Genomic DNA, 16,709 nt, shown 5'->3' on the forward strand with positions numbered 1-16,709 from the left:
AAGTTTTAAGCCCCACATGCATTGGTATTTGTCCTAATGCTCTCCCTCCCCTTGGCCCCCACCCCACAACAGGCCCCAGTGTGTGTTGTTCCCCTCCCTGTGTCCATGTGTTCTCATTGTTAAACTCCCACTTATGAGTGAGAACATGTGGTGTTTGGTTTTCTATTCCTGTGTTAATTTGCTGAGAATGATGGTTTCCAGCTTCATCCATGTCCCTGCAAAGGACATGAGTGTATTCTTTTTCCTTTTTTTTTGTTGAGACGGAGTCTCACTGTGTCACCCAGGCTAGATTGCAATGGCACAATCTCGGCCCACTGCAACCTCTGCCTCCCAAGTTCAAGTGATTCTCCTGCCTCAGCCTCCGGAGTATCTGGGATTACAGGTGCCCACCACCACATCCAGCTAATTTTTATATTTTTAGTAGAGACAGGGTTTCACCAGGTTGGCCAGGCTGGTCTCGAACTCCTGAACTCATGTGATCCACCCGCCTTGGCCTCCCAAAGTGCTGGGATTACAGGTGTGAGCCACCACACCCTGCCAGAGCTTATTCTTTTTTATGGCTGCATAATATTCCATGGTGAATATGTGTCACATTTTCTTTATCTAGTCTATCATTGATGGGGTTTTGGGTTGGTCCCAAGTCTTTGCTATTGTAAATAGTGCTGCAATAAACCTAAGTTTGCATGTGACTTTATAGCAGAATGATTTATAATCCTTTGGGTATATACCCAGTAATGGCATTGCTGGGTCAAATGGTATTTCTGGTTCTAGGTCCTTGAGGAATCACCACACTGTCTTCCACAGTGGTTGAACTAATTTACACTCCCACCAACAGTGTAAAAGCGTTCCGATTTCTCCACATCCTTGCCAGCATCTGTTTCCTGACTTTTTAATGATTGCCATTCCAACTGGGGTGAGATCTCATTGTGGTTTTTATTTGTGTTTCTCTAATGACCAGTGATGATGAGCTTTTTTTCATATGTTTGTTGGCAGCATAAATGTCTTCTTTTGAGAAGCGTCTGTTCATATCCTTTGCCCACGTTTTAATGGGGTTGTTTTTTTCTCATAAATTTGTTTAAGTTCCTTGTAGATTCTAGATATTAGACAATTCCTATCAAGCTACCATAGATTTTCTTCACAGAATTAGAAAAAAAATTACTTTAAACTTCATATGGAACAAAAAAGAGCCCATATAGCCAAGACAATCCTAAGCAAAAAGAACAAAACTGGTGGCATCATGCTACCTGACTTCAAACTATACTGCAAGGGTACAGCAACCAAAACAGCATTTACTGGAACAAAAACAGGTATATAGACCAATGGAACAGATCCAAGGCCTCAGAAATGACACCACACATCTACAGCCATCTGATCTTTGACAAACCTGACAAAAACAAACAATGGGGAAAGGATTCCCTATATGATAAATAGTGCTTGGAAAACTGGTAGCCATAAGTAGGAAACTGCTACTAGACCCCTTCCTTACACGTTATATGAAAATTAACTCAAGATGGATTACAGACTTAAATGTAAAACCCAAAACCATAAAAATCCTAGAAGAAAACCTAGGCAATACCATTCGGGCCATAGGCATGGGAAAAGACTTCATGTCTAAAACACCAAAAGCAATTGCAACAAGAGCCAAAATTGAAAAATTGGGTCTAATTAAACTAAAGAGCTTCTGCACAGCAAAAGAAACTATCATCAGAGTGAACAGGCAACCTACAGAATGGGAGCAAATTTTTTGCAATCTACCCATATTACTCAATTTTCATATAGCTATAAAGAAATCTCCGAGACTGAGTAATTTATTAAGAAAAAGAGGTTTAATGGACTCATAGTTCCATATGGCTGCAGAGGCCTCAAAATCATGGCAGAAGGTGAAGGTGAAGCAAAGGCACGTCTTACATGACACCAGGCAAGACAGCATGTGCAGGGGACCTGCTCTTTATAAAACCATCAGAACTTGTGAGACTTATTCACTATCACAAGAACGTCATGGGAAAATCTGCCCCCGTGATTCAGTTACCTTCTACCAGGTCCCTCCCACAACACTTGGGGATTATGGGAGCTACAATTCAAAACAAGATTTGGGTGGTGACACAGCCAAAGTATATTAGAGCTATAGATATAAAAATGTCATTGATATTTCACTGAAGAAAAAATTAGAAAATATTCCAAAAAGAAAGCAAAGATACAATAACAAGGGTATCCTGTTCTCTTTTCCAACCTAACAAGAATGGAAAATGACTACAAGTGAAAATTGAGAGCTATCATCCCAATTTCCCATCTTTGTATCTTTGTCTTGACTTCCATAATTTTTTTTTTTTTTTTGACAGGGTCTCACCCTTGCTGAGGCTGAATGCAGTGGCGTGATCAATGGCTCATTGCAGCCTCAGCTTCCCAGGCTCAAACCATCCTTCCACCCTCTGTCTTTGAGTAGCTGGGACCACAGGCACCTGCCACCACACCTGGCAAATTTTTATATTTTTTGTAGGGGTTTAACCTTGTTGCTCAGGCTGGTCTTAAGTTCCTGTGCTCAAGTGATCTGCCCACCTTGGCCTCTTAAAGCACTGGGATTACAGGCATGAGTCACAAATGCTGGGATTACAGACATAGACCACTGTGCCCCATTGCCTTCTGTATTTCTAATGCCAATCTTTTCTTCCATCTTCTTTACTACTAGAAAGCAGGCCATTAACTAATGGAAGCAGAGACAGAAAGGAGTCAGTATTTCTATAGATCTTTAGGCAGGAAAAGAAATGAGGCTGAAATGATGATATTGGTTTGTTTTTGTGTCCCCACCTAAATCTCATCTCAAATTGTAATACATATAATCCCCATGTGTTGAGAGTCCTGCCCTCGAAACATGGGGATGATTGGATCATGGGGGCAGTTTCCCCCATGCTGTTCTTGTGATAGTGAGTGAGTTCTCAAAAGATCCGATGATTTTATAAGGGGCTCATCCTCCTTTGCTCATTTGCTCTCTCTCATCTGCCACCATGTAAGACATGCCTTTGCTTCTCTCTCCTTCCACCATGATTGTAAGTTTCCTGAGGCCTCCTAAGCCATGCGGAAGTGTGAGTCAATTAAACCTCTTTCCTTTATAAATTACGTAGTCGCAGGTACACCTTTATAGCAGTGTGAGAACTGACTAATACAAGTGGAGTATAGGCACAGGGATGGCTTCTCTCATCTTCTGTTAAAGTCACCTGAAAACAAGAGAAACAGATATCACTTTGCACAAAACTATTGACCTCTCCAATTATGAATCTGCATCCCAAAGAGAGTTGGAAACTAATCTGAAAACAACTTGCTTGATTTCTTTAGCATCCCCACAATCATATTCACAGCAAAAAGTCTTCTGTGTATAGATGTAAAGATATTTTCACAGATTCAGTGAAATTTGCTTTGGAGCACTGGAATTGTTTTACATTTACCACTGAGAAAGTTAGAGGAATAGCACATTTTACAATCAGTCTTTCAGTTCTCAGAGGGCCTCTTATCCTAAAAAAGTTTCCATGACTGACTCTCAACATGTTTTTAAAAACCTTTTACCTCTATATGTGGCTGTGGTCATGTAGTTGATTTTTTTTTTTGAGATTAAAAACACATAAACACAATCAGTCAAGCAGATGGATTTATATTGCTGTTTGTATTCCTACCAGGAATGCATGAAAGTTCAAGTTGCTCCAAATGCTCATCAACACTTTTTATTGGCCTTTTTTCATTTTAGCCATTCCAGTGGGTATGTAGGGATAACTCATATTTCAATATTTGAATTTCTCTGATGACTAATGATGCTAAACACTTTTCTATGTCTATTGGTCAGTCATGTATTTTCTTTTCTGAAGTTTCTGTTTAAACATTTTTTTAAACTTTTAACTGACTTGTATTTCTATTAATGAGTTGTAAGAGTACTTTATATATTTTAAATATGAATAATTTATCAAATATATGTTTTGAAATATCTTCTCCCAACCTATGGCTTATCTTTTCATATTGTTAATGGTGTCTTTTGTGAGCAGAAGCCTTTTATTTTTATAAGTTTACAATATTTTGTAAAAGACATAGGCATAGAAACAAAAAAACAGATGAGTGGTTGCCAGAAGCTGTGGCTAGGGATGGGAAACTGATTGCATATGGACATAAGGGAACTTATTACTGTGATAAAAAATATTTCATATCTTAAATGAACTCAAACAAATTTACAAGAAAAAAACAAACAACCCCATCAAAAAGTGGGCAAAGGACATGAACAGACACTTCTCAAAAGAAGACACTTATGCAGCCAAAAAACACATGAAAAAATGCTCACCATCACTGGCCATCAGAGAAATGCAAATCAAAACCACAATGAGATACCATCTCACACCAGTTAGAATGGTGATCCTTAAAAAGTCAGGAAACAACAGGTGCTGGAGAGGATGTGGAGAAACAGGAACACTTTTACACTATTGGTGGGACTGTAAACTAGTTCAACCATTGTGGAAGTCAGTGTGGCGATTCCTCAGCGATCTAGAACTAGAAATACCATTTGACTCAGCCATCCCATTACTGGGTATATACCCAAAGGACTATAAATCATGCTGCTATAAAGACACATGCACACGTATGTTTATTGCGGCACTATTCACAATAACAAAGACTTGGAACCAACCCAAATGTCCAACAATGACAGACTGGATTAAGAAAATGTGGCACATATACACCATGGAATACTATGCAGCCATAAAAAATGATGAGTTCATGTCCTTTGTAGGGACATCTATGAAATTGGAAATCATCACTCTCAGTAAACTATCGCAAGGACAAAAAACCAAACACCGCATATTCTCACTCATAGGTGGGAATTGAACAATGAGAACACATGGACACAGGAAGGGGAACATCACACTCTGGGGACTGTTGTGGGGTGGGGGGAGGGGGGAGGGATAGCATTAGCAGATATACCTAATGCTAAATGACGAGCTAATGGGTGCAGCACACCAGCATGGCACATGTATACATATGTAACTAACCTGCACATTGTGCACATGTACCCTAAAACTTAAAGTACAATAATAATAAAATAAAATAAATTTCATATCTTAATTATGATAATGGTCACACAACTATATATATTTGTCAAAACTCATCAACTGTAACCTTTAAAAAGGTGATCATGTTTATTGTATGTAAAGCATAACTCCATAGGCCTAATTTAAAGTAAAATAAAATCGCTTTGAAATCCTCCCATGTAAACAGAATAGTCTCCCCTGATGTGCTCCTTACATTTGGGAATGAAAAACAGAAACATTTAAAAAATGAGAGTGGGGCAGGAATTTATTATCACAATCTTAGTACTGCCTCCCAAACATGGGACTCTAAGATAGAGGCAAGCAATTGAGGTCAGAGAATCCAATTTGAAGAAATTGAGAAAAAAAAGGAAGAAGAAAGAGAGAGACAGAGAGAAAAAAGAAAAAGAGAGAGAGAGGCAGGGAGGGTGGGAGGGAGGGAGGAAGGAAGGAAGGAAAAGAAAGACTGACTATATAAGTTAGCTGTTTAAATTCACAATATTATCACACATGTTCTTGTAATTCCTTACATTAAGTCACTTAACAAACTCAGACATTTTAACTGCTAAACTTCATTGTATGCTCTTTCATATCCTGTGATCCTAAGGGAAGTCTTTGTGCAGGAAATCTTTCTTATAGTTCATCTAAATAACTATTAGATTATAGCCTAAATAAATCATGTTTTTCAAATGCTGGATGCATTGTTTCTCTTATTTAGCGCCAGCCTTGGATGAACTGTATCTTCAACAAATGAAATTTTGTGCAAACTGTCACTTCACGGTCCAAAAGGATTTGGCTCCTTTAGAAAGCAGTTTCTGACCTCAAGATTACAGTCTATATTGCTTATATCCTTTTTTCCCTAAAATACAGAAGGCATCCGGGAGCATGAAAGGAGGTATTTTGTGAATATTGCTCAAACCAATCATTTTGGGTTATCAGCTTCTCATGTACTGCATACTGTACTGCATCTGAGCTAAGAATTTGACGAGATCAGCCAGTATTCTGATGGGAACTTTGAAATGACAGAGATAAGATAAAGAACATACTGTATACTGTATAGGGAAAATATCGTTGGACAAAAGAAAATTAGAAGTACAATATGGTACAAATAGTGCTAGTACTTAGTTATATCATTTTTACTTTTATACTCAATGCACCTGAAGATACTTTACCAAAAAAGTACCAACAGAAAAACAAAGACATGGATGATTATCTAGATGAATCCATCAGGCAATTACATATGTAGAAGCTACACACTTAGCTTTGCCTAATAAACCTTATTTTACTCAGAGAAGTGCCTATGAGCCATAAACACTCCCTTTTCAGTTGTGCAGCTATCTCAGATAATTCCTTGTGATGATTGAGAAAGTATTAGATTAACCTGTGGCACTAAACATAGACAGATTCTCTCTCCAAAAACCTATGTTCCTATCCCAAGCATCAGAGTGGCTCTTGCCATTAGCCCCTTTCATTTCTGGCATTTCTTCCTCATACCAACGCTCACAGTCAGTACTTCCATCCCCCTGCCCCAGCCCTTCCAAACTTTACATTGCAGATATGGGACAGGAAACATGGTGATAAATCAGGAGTACTTTGCAGGGTAACTATCTTCTTCCTGCTAGAGGAAGAGCTGAAAAAAAAAAATACTAATTTTCTTCCTCTTTATTTCTTCTAAAAAAAAATGGGCTACATGTGCAGAATGTGCAGCTTTGTTACATAGGTATACATGTGCCATGGTGGTTTGCTGCACCTATTGAATCATCCTCTAAGTTCCCTCCCCTAACCCCCAACAGGCCGTGGTGTGTCTGTTCCCCTCTCAGTGTCCATGTGTTCTCAATGTTCAACTCCCACTTATGAGTGAGAACAGGCGGTGTTTGGTTTTCTGTTCCTGTGTTATTTTGCTGAGGATGATGGCTTCCACCTTCACCCATGTCTCTGCAAAGGACATAATCTCATTCCATTTTGTGGCTGCAAAGTATTCCATGGTGTTTATGTACCACATTTTCTTTATCCAATCTATCATTGATGGGCATGTGGGTTAGTTCCATGTCTTTGGTATTGTAAATAGTGCTGCAGTAAACATATGTGTGCATGTGTCTTTATAGTAGAATGATTTATATTCCTTTGAGTATATACCCAGTAATGGGATTGCTGGGTCAAATGACACTTCTGGTTCTAGATCCTTGAGGAATTGCCATATTGTCTTCCACAATGGTTGATCTAATTTACACTCCCACCAACAGTGTAAAAGTGTTCCTATTTCCCACAGCCTCACTAGCAGAATCTATTGTTTCCTGACTTGTTAATAATCGTCCTTCTGACTGACATGAGATGGTATCTCATTGTGGTTTTGATTTGCATTTGTCTTTTGACCAGTGATGCTGAGCTGTTTTTCATGTGTTTCTTGGCCACATAAATGTCTTCTTTTGAGAAGTGTCTGTTCATATCCTTCGCCCACTTTATGATGGGGTTGTTTGTGTTTGTCGTTTCCTTTTTTTTTTTTTTTTTTTTTTTTTTGATGGAGTTTCCCTCTGTCGCCCAGGCTGGAGCACAGTGGCGGGATGTTGGCTCACTGCAAGCTCCACCTCACCGGTTCACGCCAATTCTCCTGCCTCAGCCGCTGGAGTAGCTGGGACTACAGGCGCCCGCCACCACACCTGGCTAATTTTTTTGTATTTTTAGTAAAGATGGGGTTTCACCGTGTTAGCCAGGATGGTCTCCATCTCTTGACCTCGTGATCTGCCCTTCTCGGCCTCCAAAAGTGCTGGGATTACAGGTGTGAGCCACTGAGTCCGGCCAAAGTTCCTTGTAAATTCTGGAAATTAGTCCTTTGTGAGATGGGTAGATTGCAAAAATTTTCTACCATTCTGTAGGTTGCCTGTTCACTCTGATGATAGTTTCTTTTGCTATGCAGAAGCTCTTTAATTCGATTTCATTTGTCAATATTTGCTTTTGTTGCAATTGCTTTTGGTGTTTTAGTTACAAAGTCTTTACCCATGCCTATGAGCTGAAAGGTATTGTCTAGGTTTTCTTCTAAGGTTTTAATGGTTTGGGTTTTACATTTAAGTCTTTAATCCATTTTGATTTAATTTTGTATAAGGTATAAGGAAGGGGTCCAGTTTTACTTTTCTGCGTATGGCTAGCCAGTTTTCACAGCACCATTTACTGAATAGGACATCCTTTCTCCATTGTTTGTTTTTGTCAGATTCATCAAAGATCAGATGGTTGTAGATGTGTGGTGGTATTTCTGAGGTCTGTGTTCTGTTGCATTGGTCTATATATCTGTTTTGGTACCAGTACCATGCTGTTTTGGTTACTGTAGCCTTGTAATATAGCTTGAAGTCAGGTAGCATCATGCCTCCAGCTTTATTCTTTTGGCTTAGGATTGTCTTGGCTATGCAGGATCTTCTTTGATTCCATATGAAATTTAACATAGTTTTTTCTAATTCTGTGAAAAATGTCAATGGCAGTTTGATGGGAATAGCATTGTATCTATAAATTACTTTGGGTAGAATGGCCATTTTCACGATATTGATTCTTCCTATTCATAAAGATGGAATGCTTTTCCATTTTTTGTCTCCTCTCTTACTTCCTTGAGCAGTAGTTTGTAGTTCTCCTGAAAAGGTTCCTTGGATCCCTTGTTAGCTGTATTCCTAGGTATTTTATTCTCTTTGTAGCAATTGTTAATGGGAGTTCATTCATGATTTGGCTCTCTGCTTGCCTATTGTTGGTGTAAAGGAATGCTTGTGACTTTTGCGCATTGATTTTGTACCCTGAGACTTTCCTAAAGTTGCTTATTAGTTCAAGAAGTTTTGGGGCTGAAAAAATTACTAATTTAAGCACAAAAGAACATTTGACTGGATGTTAAAAGGCATTGGTCCAAGACCTCACTCTGCTCCAACCTGGCTAAGAAACTTGAAGCCAGTCACACAACATGAATGTACACTTTTTATCTTAAAAATGTAGGAGTTATACTAAATGATTATTAACTTCCTTTTAGCTCCAATATCCTAATATTATAATGTTTTTATATTATCAAATTATGAGAGTTGTGGAAGTTCAGAAGATATTTTCCCCAAATGTGTTATTTGTTGAAATAACACATGAGCCATGTTAACCTAATGTAATTCCTAGTATTCATAAAATGAAAAGCATTTGCCTTGCCTGTGTTCCTACTTCCCTATCATTTTCATTACAGCATGGCCCAAAGTATGCCCATTGCTCAGCAAGCAGTAATGAAGTGGAGCCCATTTGGTTAATAATTCAATTCTGGAAATCCCACTTAGAGTCATTTCCTTCTGCTCTGAATCCTTTCAAAGATCAGTTTGGCACTTTGAATTTTAATTTTCTAGGATATAAGTTTTTCTTCAGTAGAGGTGATTCACATAAAAAAGAAAATATTACTTGTTCCTTTTGAAATAACATAGTCTATAATGTTCAATATTCAAAAATGGCTTATTAGCAAATAATTTCAAAACATTATTTAAAAGTTTAAAATAGTAGGTTACTGTCTTCATGTGTCAGTCAGTGGGGAATTGCACATCCAAAAAAGCAATTGTCCTTGATGACTCAGAAACATGGCACAGGCTGGCTCTAAATACTGAGCCTAGAAGATAGCATAACAATTCACCAGATATCCTTAACTGCTGGAAGCCATGAGGCTACATGGGATTACCTGCCTCATCTCACATTGTCTTTTTCAGTGTGGCATCAGTGTACTAGGAGCCTTTCTTCCCAGATTGTACAGGTCACCAATATAATATTATATGACCACTCCTGGCCCTTACTGAGAAAGTCAAAAGGAATAAAAAAAGAGTTGGGGACCAATATCTCCCAATTACTCCTTCTCTGCTAACCATATCAGCCTCTGGTAATAACCATCCTACTCTCTACAAATATGAGTTAAACTTTTTTAGAATCCACGTATAGGTGAAATCATGTGGCATTTGTCTTTCTGTGACTGGCTTATTTCACTTAACATATGTCCTCCAGGTTCATCTATGTTGTCAAAAGTGGCAGGATTTTCTTCTTTTTTATGGCTGAATAGTATTCCATTGTGTATATATACCACGTTTTCTTTATTCATTCATACATTGTTGGATCATTATGTTGATTCAATATCTTGGCTATTATGAGTACTACTATAGTAAATGTTGGAGTGCAGATATCTCTTTGACATACTGATTTTATTTCCTTTGGATATATACCCAGTTAGATAGGAGGAATAAATTCAACAGGTCTATTTTAGAGCATGGTGACTACAGTCATCATATATCATTAAAATATGATGATATATTGTATTCTTGAAAAGTGCAAAGAGAGTGGATATCAAGTGCTCTCACCATGGAAATGAAAACTCTGTGAGGTAATGCATTTGTTAATCAGCTAGATTTAACTCTTCCACTACACACACATACACATTTCAAAACATGTTGTACATAATAAATACAATTTTATCCGTAAACCAAAAACGTAAATTTAAAAAGAGTTGAGGAGCAAGTGAGCAGGAAGAAAACTAGTAGAACTTAGTCACTGCAGCGTCATAAATATAATTTCCGTGTCCTCCAGAAAAGGAGACAATGGAATGACAGTTGGGCAACCAGAGTATAAATAGGGACCACTTGGCTGTTCAGCTCAAATGGATGACTGAGACAAAAAGCTACCGAAGGCAATGGCATGCTGCAATTTCCTTGAAATAGGATTATGCTCTGTGTGAATCTTAAAAGAAGATGAGTTTAATATATAAAAAAACCAAATAGCATTGTGAAAAATATAAAACTTTTCATCTGCAAACTCTACAAATGTGTCATCAAACACAAGATTCTTTAAAGCTATCAAAAATGATTCAGAAATAAATCATTTAGGCAAGAGAAGTAAGATTACTGAGTTTAATATAGCTATCAGTAAATTGTTTTTTTATTATCTCAACACTAAATTCTGTGTGACACAAACTTACAGTGAATGAAAATACACTGAATGGAAAATGTACAATCAAATGAAAATGCTATAGCTTCACAGAATATTCTTGTTGATATACATATCTTTTCCATCCTGCATTCAATCAGCTGGAATTATTTTTAAGGAAATAATTTATTTCAGTGAATGGATCTCTTAAAAGTTTAAATCTCAGGGTTGGGTTGAAGACACTAGTTCCTGGGCATCAGCTTTTTGAATTAATGTATAGCCTACCAATGAGGCGTGAGCCGCCGCGCCCGGCTGTTACTTTATACTTTTAAAGATGTTTCTTAAAGTTCCAAAGGCAAAGAAAATAAAAATCAGTAAATAAAAATAAGCAATAAGTAAAGTAAGTGTTATAACCAATCTTTAAAATCCTAGTGGTAATGGGCCGGGTGTGGTGGCTCGCGCCTGTAATCCCAGCACTTTGGGAGGCCGAGGCGGGCGGATCACGAGGTCATGGGATCCAGACCATCCTGGCTAACACGGTGAAACCCCGTCTCTACTAAAAAATACAAAAAACTAGCCGGGTGTGGTGGCAGGCGCCTGTAGTCTCAGCTATTAGGGAGGCTGAGGCAGGAGAATGGCGTGAACCTGGGAGGCGGAGCTTTCAGTGAGCCGAGATGGCGCCACTGCACTCCAGCCTGGCCCACAGGCGAGACTACGTCAAAAAAAAAAAAAAAAAAAAATCCTAGTGGTAATGGTCCCCGGATTCCACATGAATGAGAATGAAGCATGGTGGACTCTTGAAGTTCTTTTTACCATCTTCTTGACCATTTACTTATTTCCTTTGTAGATGTTGCTGCTCAGATGTTAACCCAGTCCGGACTGAAATTGGCTCCAGCTCAAGGCACTGACTCAACTCAAAAGAGTTCTAGTCTTTCCACTTAGTCTTCTTTTTTTGTTTCAGTCCAGGGAAACCTCTGGCCTGGGCTATGCTGCATGTTGATTACACAAGTTCTTTGCCACCCTTAGCTCCTGCTTTATTTCTTGAGTTCTTGAGGGAAAAGACAATAGTTCCTCGAGAATCAACTAACTAACTAAGTTTTCTACCTTGATTTTGAAGTTACCTCCTCTGTCCTTTCTGAGAATGAGTGGGGTCCTGCAAACCCTAGCTCTTTCCCTGGTCCAGTGTATTCCACCCCCATTCAGTTTACTTGAATCACTAGCCAGTTATTAAGATAGCACATTTGCCTATTTGACATTTGTTTATTTAGCAAATACAGTCCTTATTGAGCTGTTTGTGGGCCAGACACTATGCTAGGCATGGAGCACACTATAGTGAATAAAAAGATATTGTGCCTGTCGTGGAGCCTAATATGAAAAAAATAATTTTAATAATATTACAAAATTAGTATAATGAAAGATAAAAAAAATCCTGAGAGAGATTATAAGGGATCTCCTTTAAATTGAATGATTAGGGGAAGCCTACCTGAAAAGATAAGGTTCTAACTGAAATATTAAGGACAAGAGTGGGGAGTGAAAGCATTAGAGACAGTGATGATCTGAGATAGTCCTAAACTATATCAGGTTAGCCTCATACAGTTGTTCAGGGTATGCAGTAGCACTAGTTGCTGGGGTCTACACTGAGATCTTGACATAGCTTATTCTGTAGTCCTATTATCTTGTACTGGGTCTTAACCTCTACTCTAAGTAAGAGTCTGGGTCTCTCTCCTGTATAGACTTTTTGCCTGATGCCTTTATCCACGATATCAGGCTCCCATAGACCTTTCAAAATACCGGTCTGTTACTCTACTTCTCTCTAATCCCAAGTTCATGTCTCAAGTACACCTTCCACTAAGCTTTGTTTCTAAACAGTGAGGAACTTCTAGGCTTCAGTGCATTTTCAGGGAAGAAGTTTTCAAGCCCTTCTTGCTCAGATTAACAACTCTGCTCACTCCTCCAGGCCCTTTCAGAAGGCCATCTACACTCTCAGCCAAATATCAGAAATCTCTTGGGAAAAACTTATCACCACGGAATGATAGGAGAAAAAGTATTATTTTATTAAGTAGAAGCAATACCTTAAAAAGCAAAATATTTGTTGAAGGAAATTGTATATTACCTTTTTAAAATTTAGTTTTCATTACTCCTTTAGAGAAAGTCTCTGAATGCCACGTGTTTGTAACATACTAAGAAAGTTTAAAGGACAGCAGCCACATTTCAGAAACAATAATCTAAGGACTCAGTTTTAAATACATGCAGACATAATTATCTTCCTTTAAAATATAAAAGTCATAATAAAATTTCGAGTGTCAAAAAGAGAATTGCAGATTGATAGATAAGCTTAGAAAAAAACTAGAATGAGTACTTAGTATAATTAGAGTCAGTTCAATTCGAAAATACAAAAGAATAAAAGATTTAAACAATAAATAGGCATAATGAAGTACTTTTCTAATTCTTGCTTGTTTGTGAAAACTTTAAAGACTATTTCAAATATATAGAAAATTTGAAATTAAAACAATTAATAAAAGCATACTTATACATTTGTTCTAGAAGTAGAAGTGAATCTCATATCTGGAACCACTGGTAGATTGCTTAAAAATCCTGTTAATGATGATGTCAATAAAGCTGCCATATTTGCAATTAGAAGTGACACTTCTCAGCACAAAACCATACATTTTTACATTTCATGTTTATGAGTATTAATTGTGCTATTTCCTCATGCCCTACACCATGATGAATATATTGGTGCTGTCAAAACACAGAGTAAAACCCCAAGGACCGTATTGATTAATTAGCTTTTCCAGATAATCTGGAAATATAAATTTTGTTTCCAAAAGAGAATTAGGTTTACTATGTTTGCTAAATCTCTGAAATTAGAGAAATATGATTTATAAAATATCTGCCGTTGTATACATTTATTTTTAATTCTATTCTTGAAATATTTATTTCCTACAAAATTGAGCTAACAATAGGATTTAAGTAGAATATTCGTTTTTTGTTTTTAAAAAGGTTCTATCTCAACAAGACCATAAAGTTATTTTAAGTGGGTTAACAATGGGAAAGTAACACTTTAGGAATGGGACAGGCATAACACTCTGATTGGTAGAGCAGAAAGATGATATTCTTGTCAAAACTGTAATCGGAAAATTTTCTAGACATGCTAAGCTAAGTGTATTAGTCCATTTTGACACTGCTGATAAAGACATACCTGAGACTGGGAAGAAAAATAGGGTTAATGGACAGCCGAGACCACGTCCGCCCCGCGAGCACAGAGCGTCGCCCTCCCCGCTCTGCCGGGCATCCATACCCGCAGCTAGCTCACCATGGATGATGATATCAGCGCGCTCCTCATCAACAAGGGCTCTGGCATGTGCAAGGCCGGCTTCACAGGTGACAATGCCCCCGGGCCATCTTCCCCTCTGTCATGGGCGCCAGGGAGTGATGGTGGGCATGGGTCAGAAGGACTCCTATGTGGGTGATGAGGCCCAGAGCAAGAGAGGCATCCTGACCCTGAAGTACCCCGTGGAGCACCAACTGGGCACCAACTGGGATGACATGGAGAAGATCTGGCACCACACCTTCTACAACAAGCTGTGTATGACTCCTGAGGAGCACCCCATGCTGTTGACCCAGGCCCCCCTGAACCCCAAGGCCAATCATAAGATGACCCAGATCATGTTTGAGACCTTCAGCAACACCCCAGCCATATACATGGCCATCCAGGCTGTGGTGCTGTCCCTGTACGCCTCTGGCCTTACCACTGGCATTGTGATGGACTCTGGTAACGGGGTCACCCACACTGCCCATCTACGAGTGGTATGCCCTCCCCCACGCCATCCTGCGTCTGGACCTGGCTGGCCTGGACCTGACTGACTACCTCATGAAGATCCTCACCGAATGGGCGCTACAGCTTCACCACCACGGCTGAGCAGGGAATCATGCATGACATCAAGGAGAAGCTGTGCTATATCACCCTGGACTTTGAGCAGGAGATGGCCACAGTGGCCTCCAGCTCCTCCCTGGAGAAGATCTACAAGCTGCCCGACCTCCCGATAGCCAGGTCATCACCATCAGCAATGAGAGGTTCCACAGCCCCCAGGACTTCTTCCAGCCTTCCTTTCTGGGCATGGAATCCTGTGGCATCCTACTGTCAACTCCATCATGAAGTGTGACATGGACATCCGCAAAGACCTGCATGCCAACACAGGGCTGTCTGGCGGCACCACCATGTACCCTGGCATGGCAGGACAGGATGCAGAAGGAGATCACCACCCTGGTGCCATTGCTCCTCTGGAGAGTTAGTACTCCGTGTGGATCAGCGACTCCATCCTGGCCTCGCTTTCCAGCTTCCAGCAGACGTGGATCAGCAAGGAATACGACGAGCCCGACCCCTTCCTCATCCATCACAAGTGTTCTAGGCGGATTGTAACTTAGTTGCATTATACCCTTTCTTGACAAAACCTAACTTGCGCAGAAAACAAGATGAGATTGGCATGGCTTTATTTGTTTTTTTGTTTTGTTTTGTTTTTGGCTTGACTCGGGATTTAAAAACTGGAACAGTGAAGGTGACAGCAGTCGGCTGGAGGAAGCATCCCCCAAAGTTCTGCAATGTGGCCGAGGACTTTGATTGTACATTGTACATTTTTAAATAGTCATCCCAAATATCATGAGATGCATTGTTACAGGAAGTCCGTTGCCCTCTTAAAAGCCACCCCACTACTCTCTAAGGAGAATGGCCCAGTCCTCTTCTGAGCCCACAAAGGGGAGGCGATAGCATTGCTTTTGTGTAAATTATGTAATGCAAAAAATTTTTTAATCTTCACCTTAATACTTTTTAATTTTGTTTTATTTTGAGTGATCAGCCTTTGTGGCCCCCCTCTTTTGTCCCCCAACTTGAGATGTATGAAGGCTTTTGGTCCCCCTGGGAGTGGGTGGAGGCAGCCAGGGCTTACCTATACACTGACTTGAGACCAGTTGAATAAAAGCGCACACCAAAAAAAAAAAAGAGAGAGAAAAAGAAAAAGAAAAATAGGTTTAATGGCAGGGGAGGCTTCACAATAAAGGCAGAAGGCAAAGGCACTTCTTACATGGTTTTGGCAAGAACTAAAGAGAGAGAGAGAGAACTGAATGCGGAAACCCCTTATAAAACCATCAGATCTCATGAGACTTATTCACTAACAAGAAAACAGTATGGGGGAAACTGCCCCCATGATTTAATTATTTCCCACCGAGTCCCTCCCACAACACATGGGAATTATGGGAGTACAATTCAAGATGAGATTTGGGTGGGGACACAGAGCCAAACCATATCACTAAGTAACTGTCTCTTGCATGCATTTAAGCTGCATTCAACTGTATGTATTTCTCCTATATGTGTTGCTCTGGAAGCCCAAGTCTTGAAACTAGAACCCTTGCCCTGAAATTGAGAAACTCATTGACTACCTCAAGTGCTGGTGCTAACCCCAAATTACACTGGAGGTGATTTCTATCTTTACAAGTTCCATCTGAGCTCTGTTACCATCTTGGGCTGCTTTCTCTTCTGCTTTTCATTTCCTTGTTTGTTTCCTTCGCCCCATACACCATTTCTTTAAATTCTCCTTAACTCCAAAGGCCTGGACAGAAAACAGAAATGCATAAGACTTGACAACTCAGTAGGAGCTCTGATTTTACCCTGATAACATCTGGACATAGAAAACAGGGAGGAAGTGAACAAGATGCAAATTGCACTCTTCTCCCCACCCAAAGCCATGAGCC

The 16,709-nt window shown here is 39.4% G+C and overlaps 1 pseudogene; it reads left to right on the forward strand.

Annotated features, from left to right (window-relative positions):
- The first annotated feature begins 14,278 nt into the window (after positions 1–14,278).
- LOC100979714 (uncharacterized) lies at positions 14,279–15,389 on the forward strand (annotated as a pseudogene).
- The last annotated feature ends 1,320 nt before the right edge of the window (positions 15,390–16,709 follow it).

Source organism: Pan paniscus, chromosome 4 (assembly GCF_029289425.2).
Source record: "Pan paniscus chromosome 4, NHGRI_mPanPan1-v2.0_pri, whole genome shotgun sequence".
NCBI lineage: Eukaryota > Metazoa > Chordata > Mammalia > Primates > Hominidae > Pan > Pan paniscus.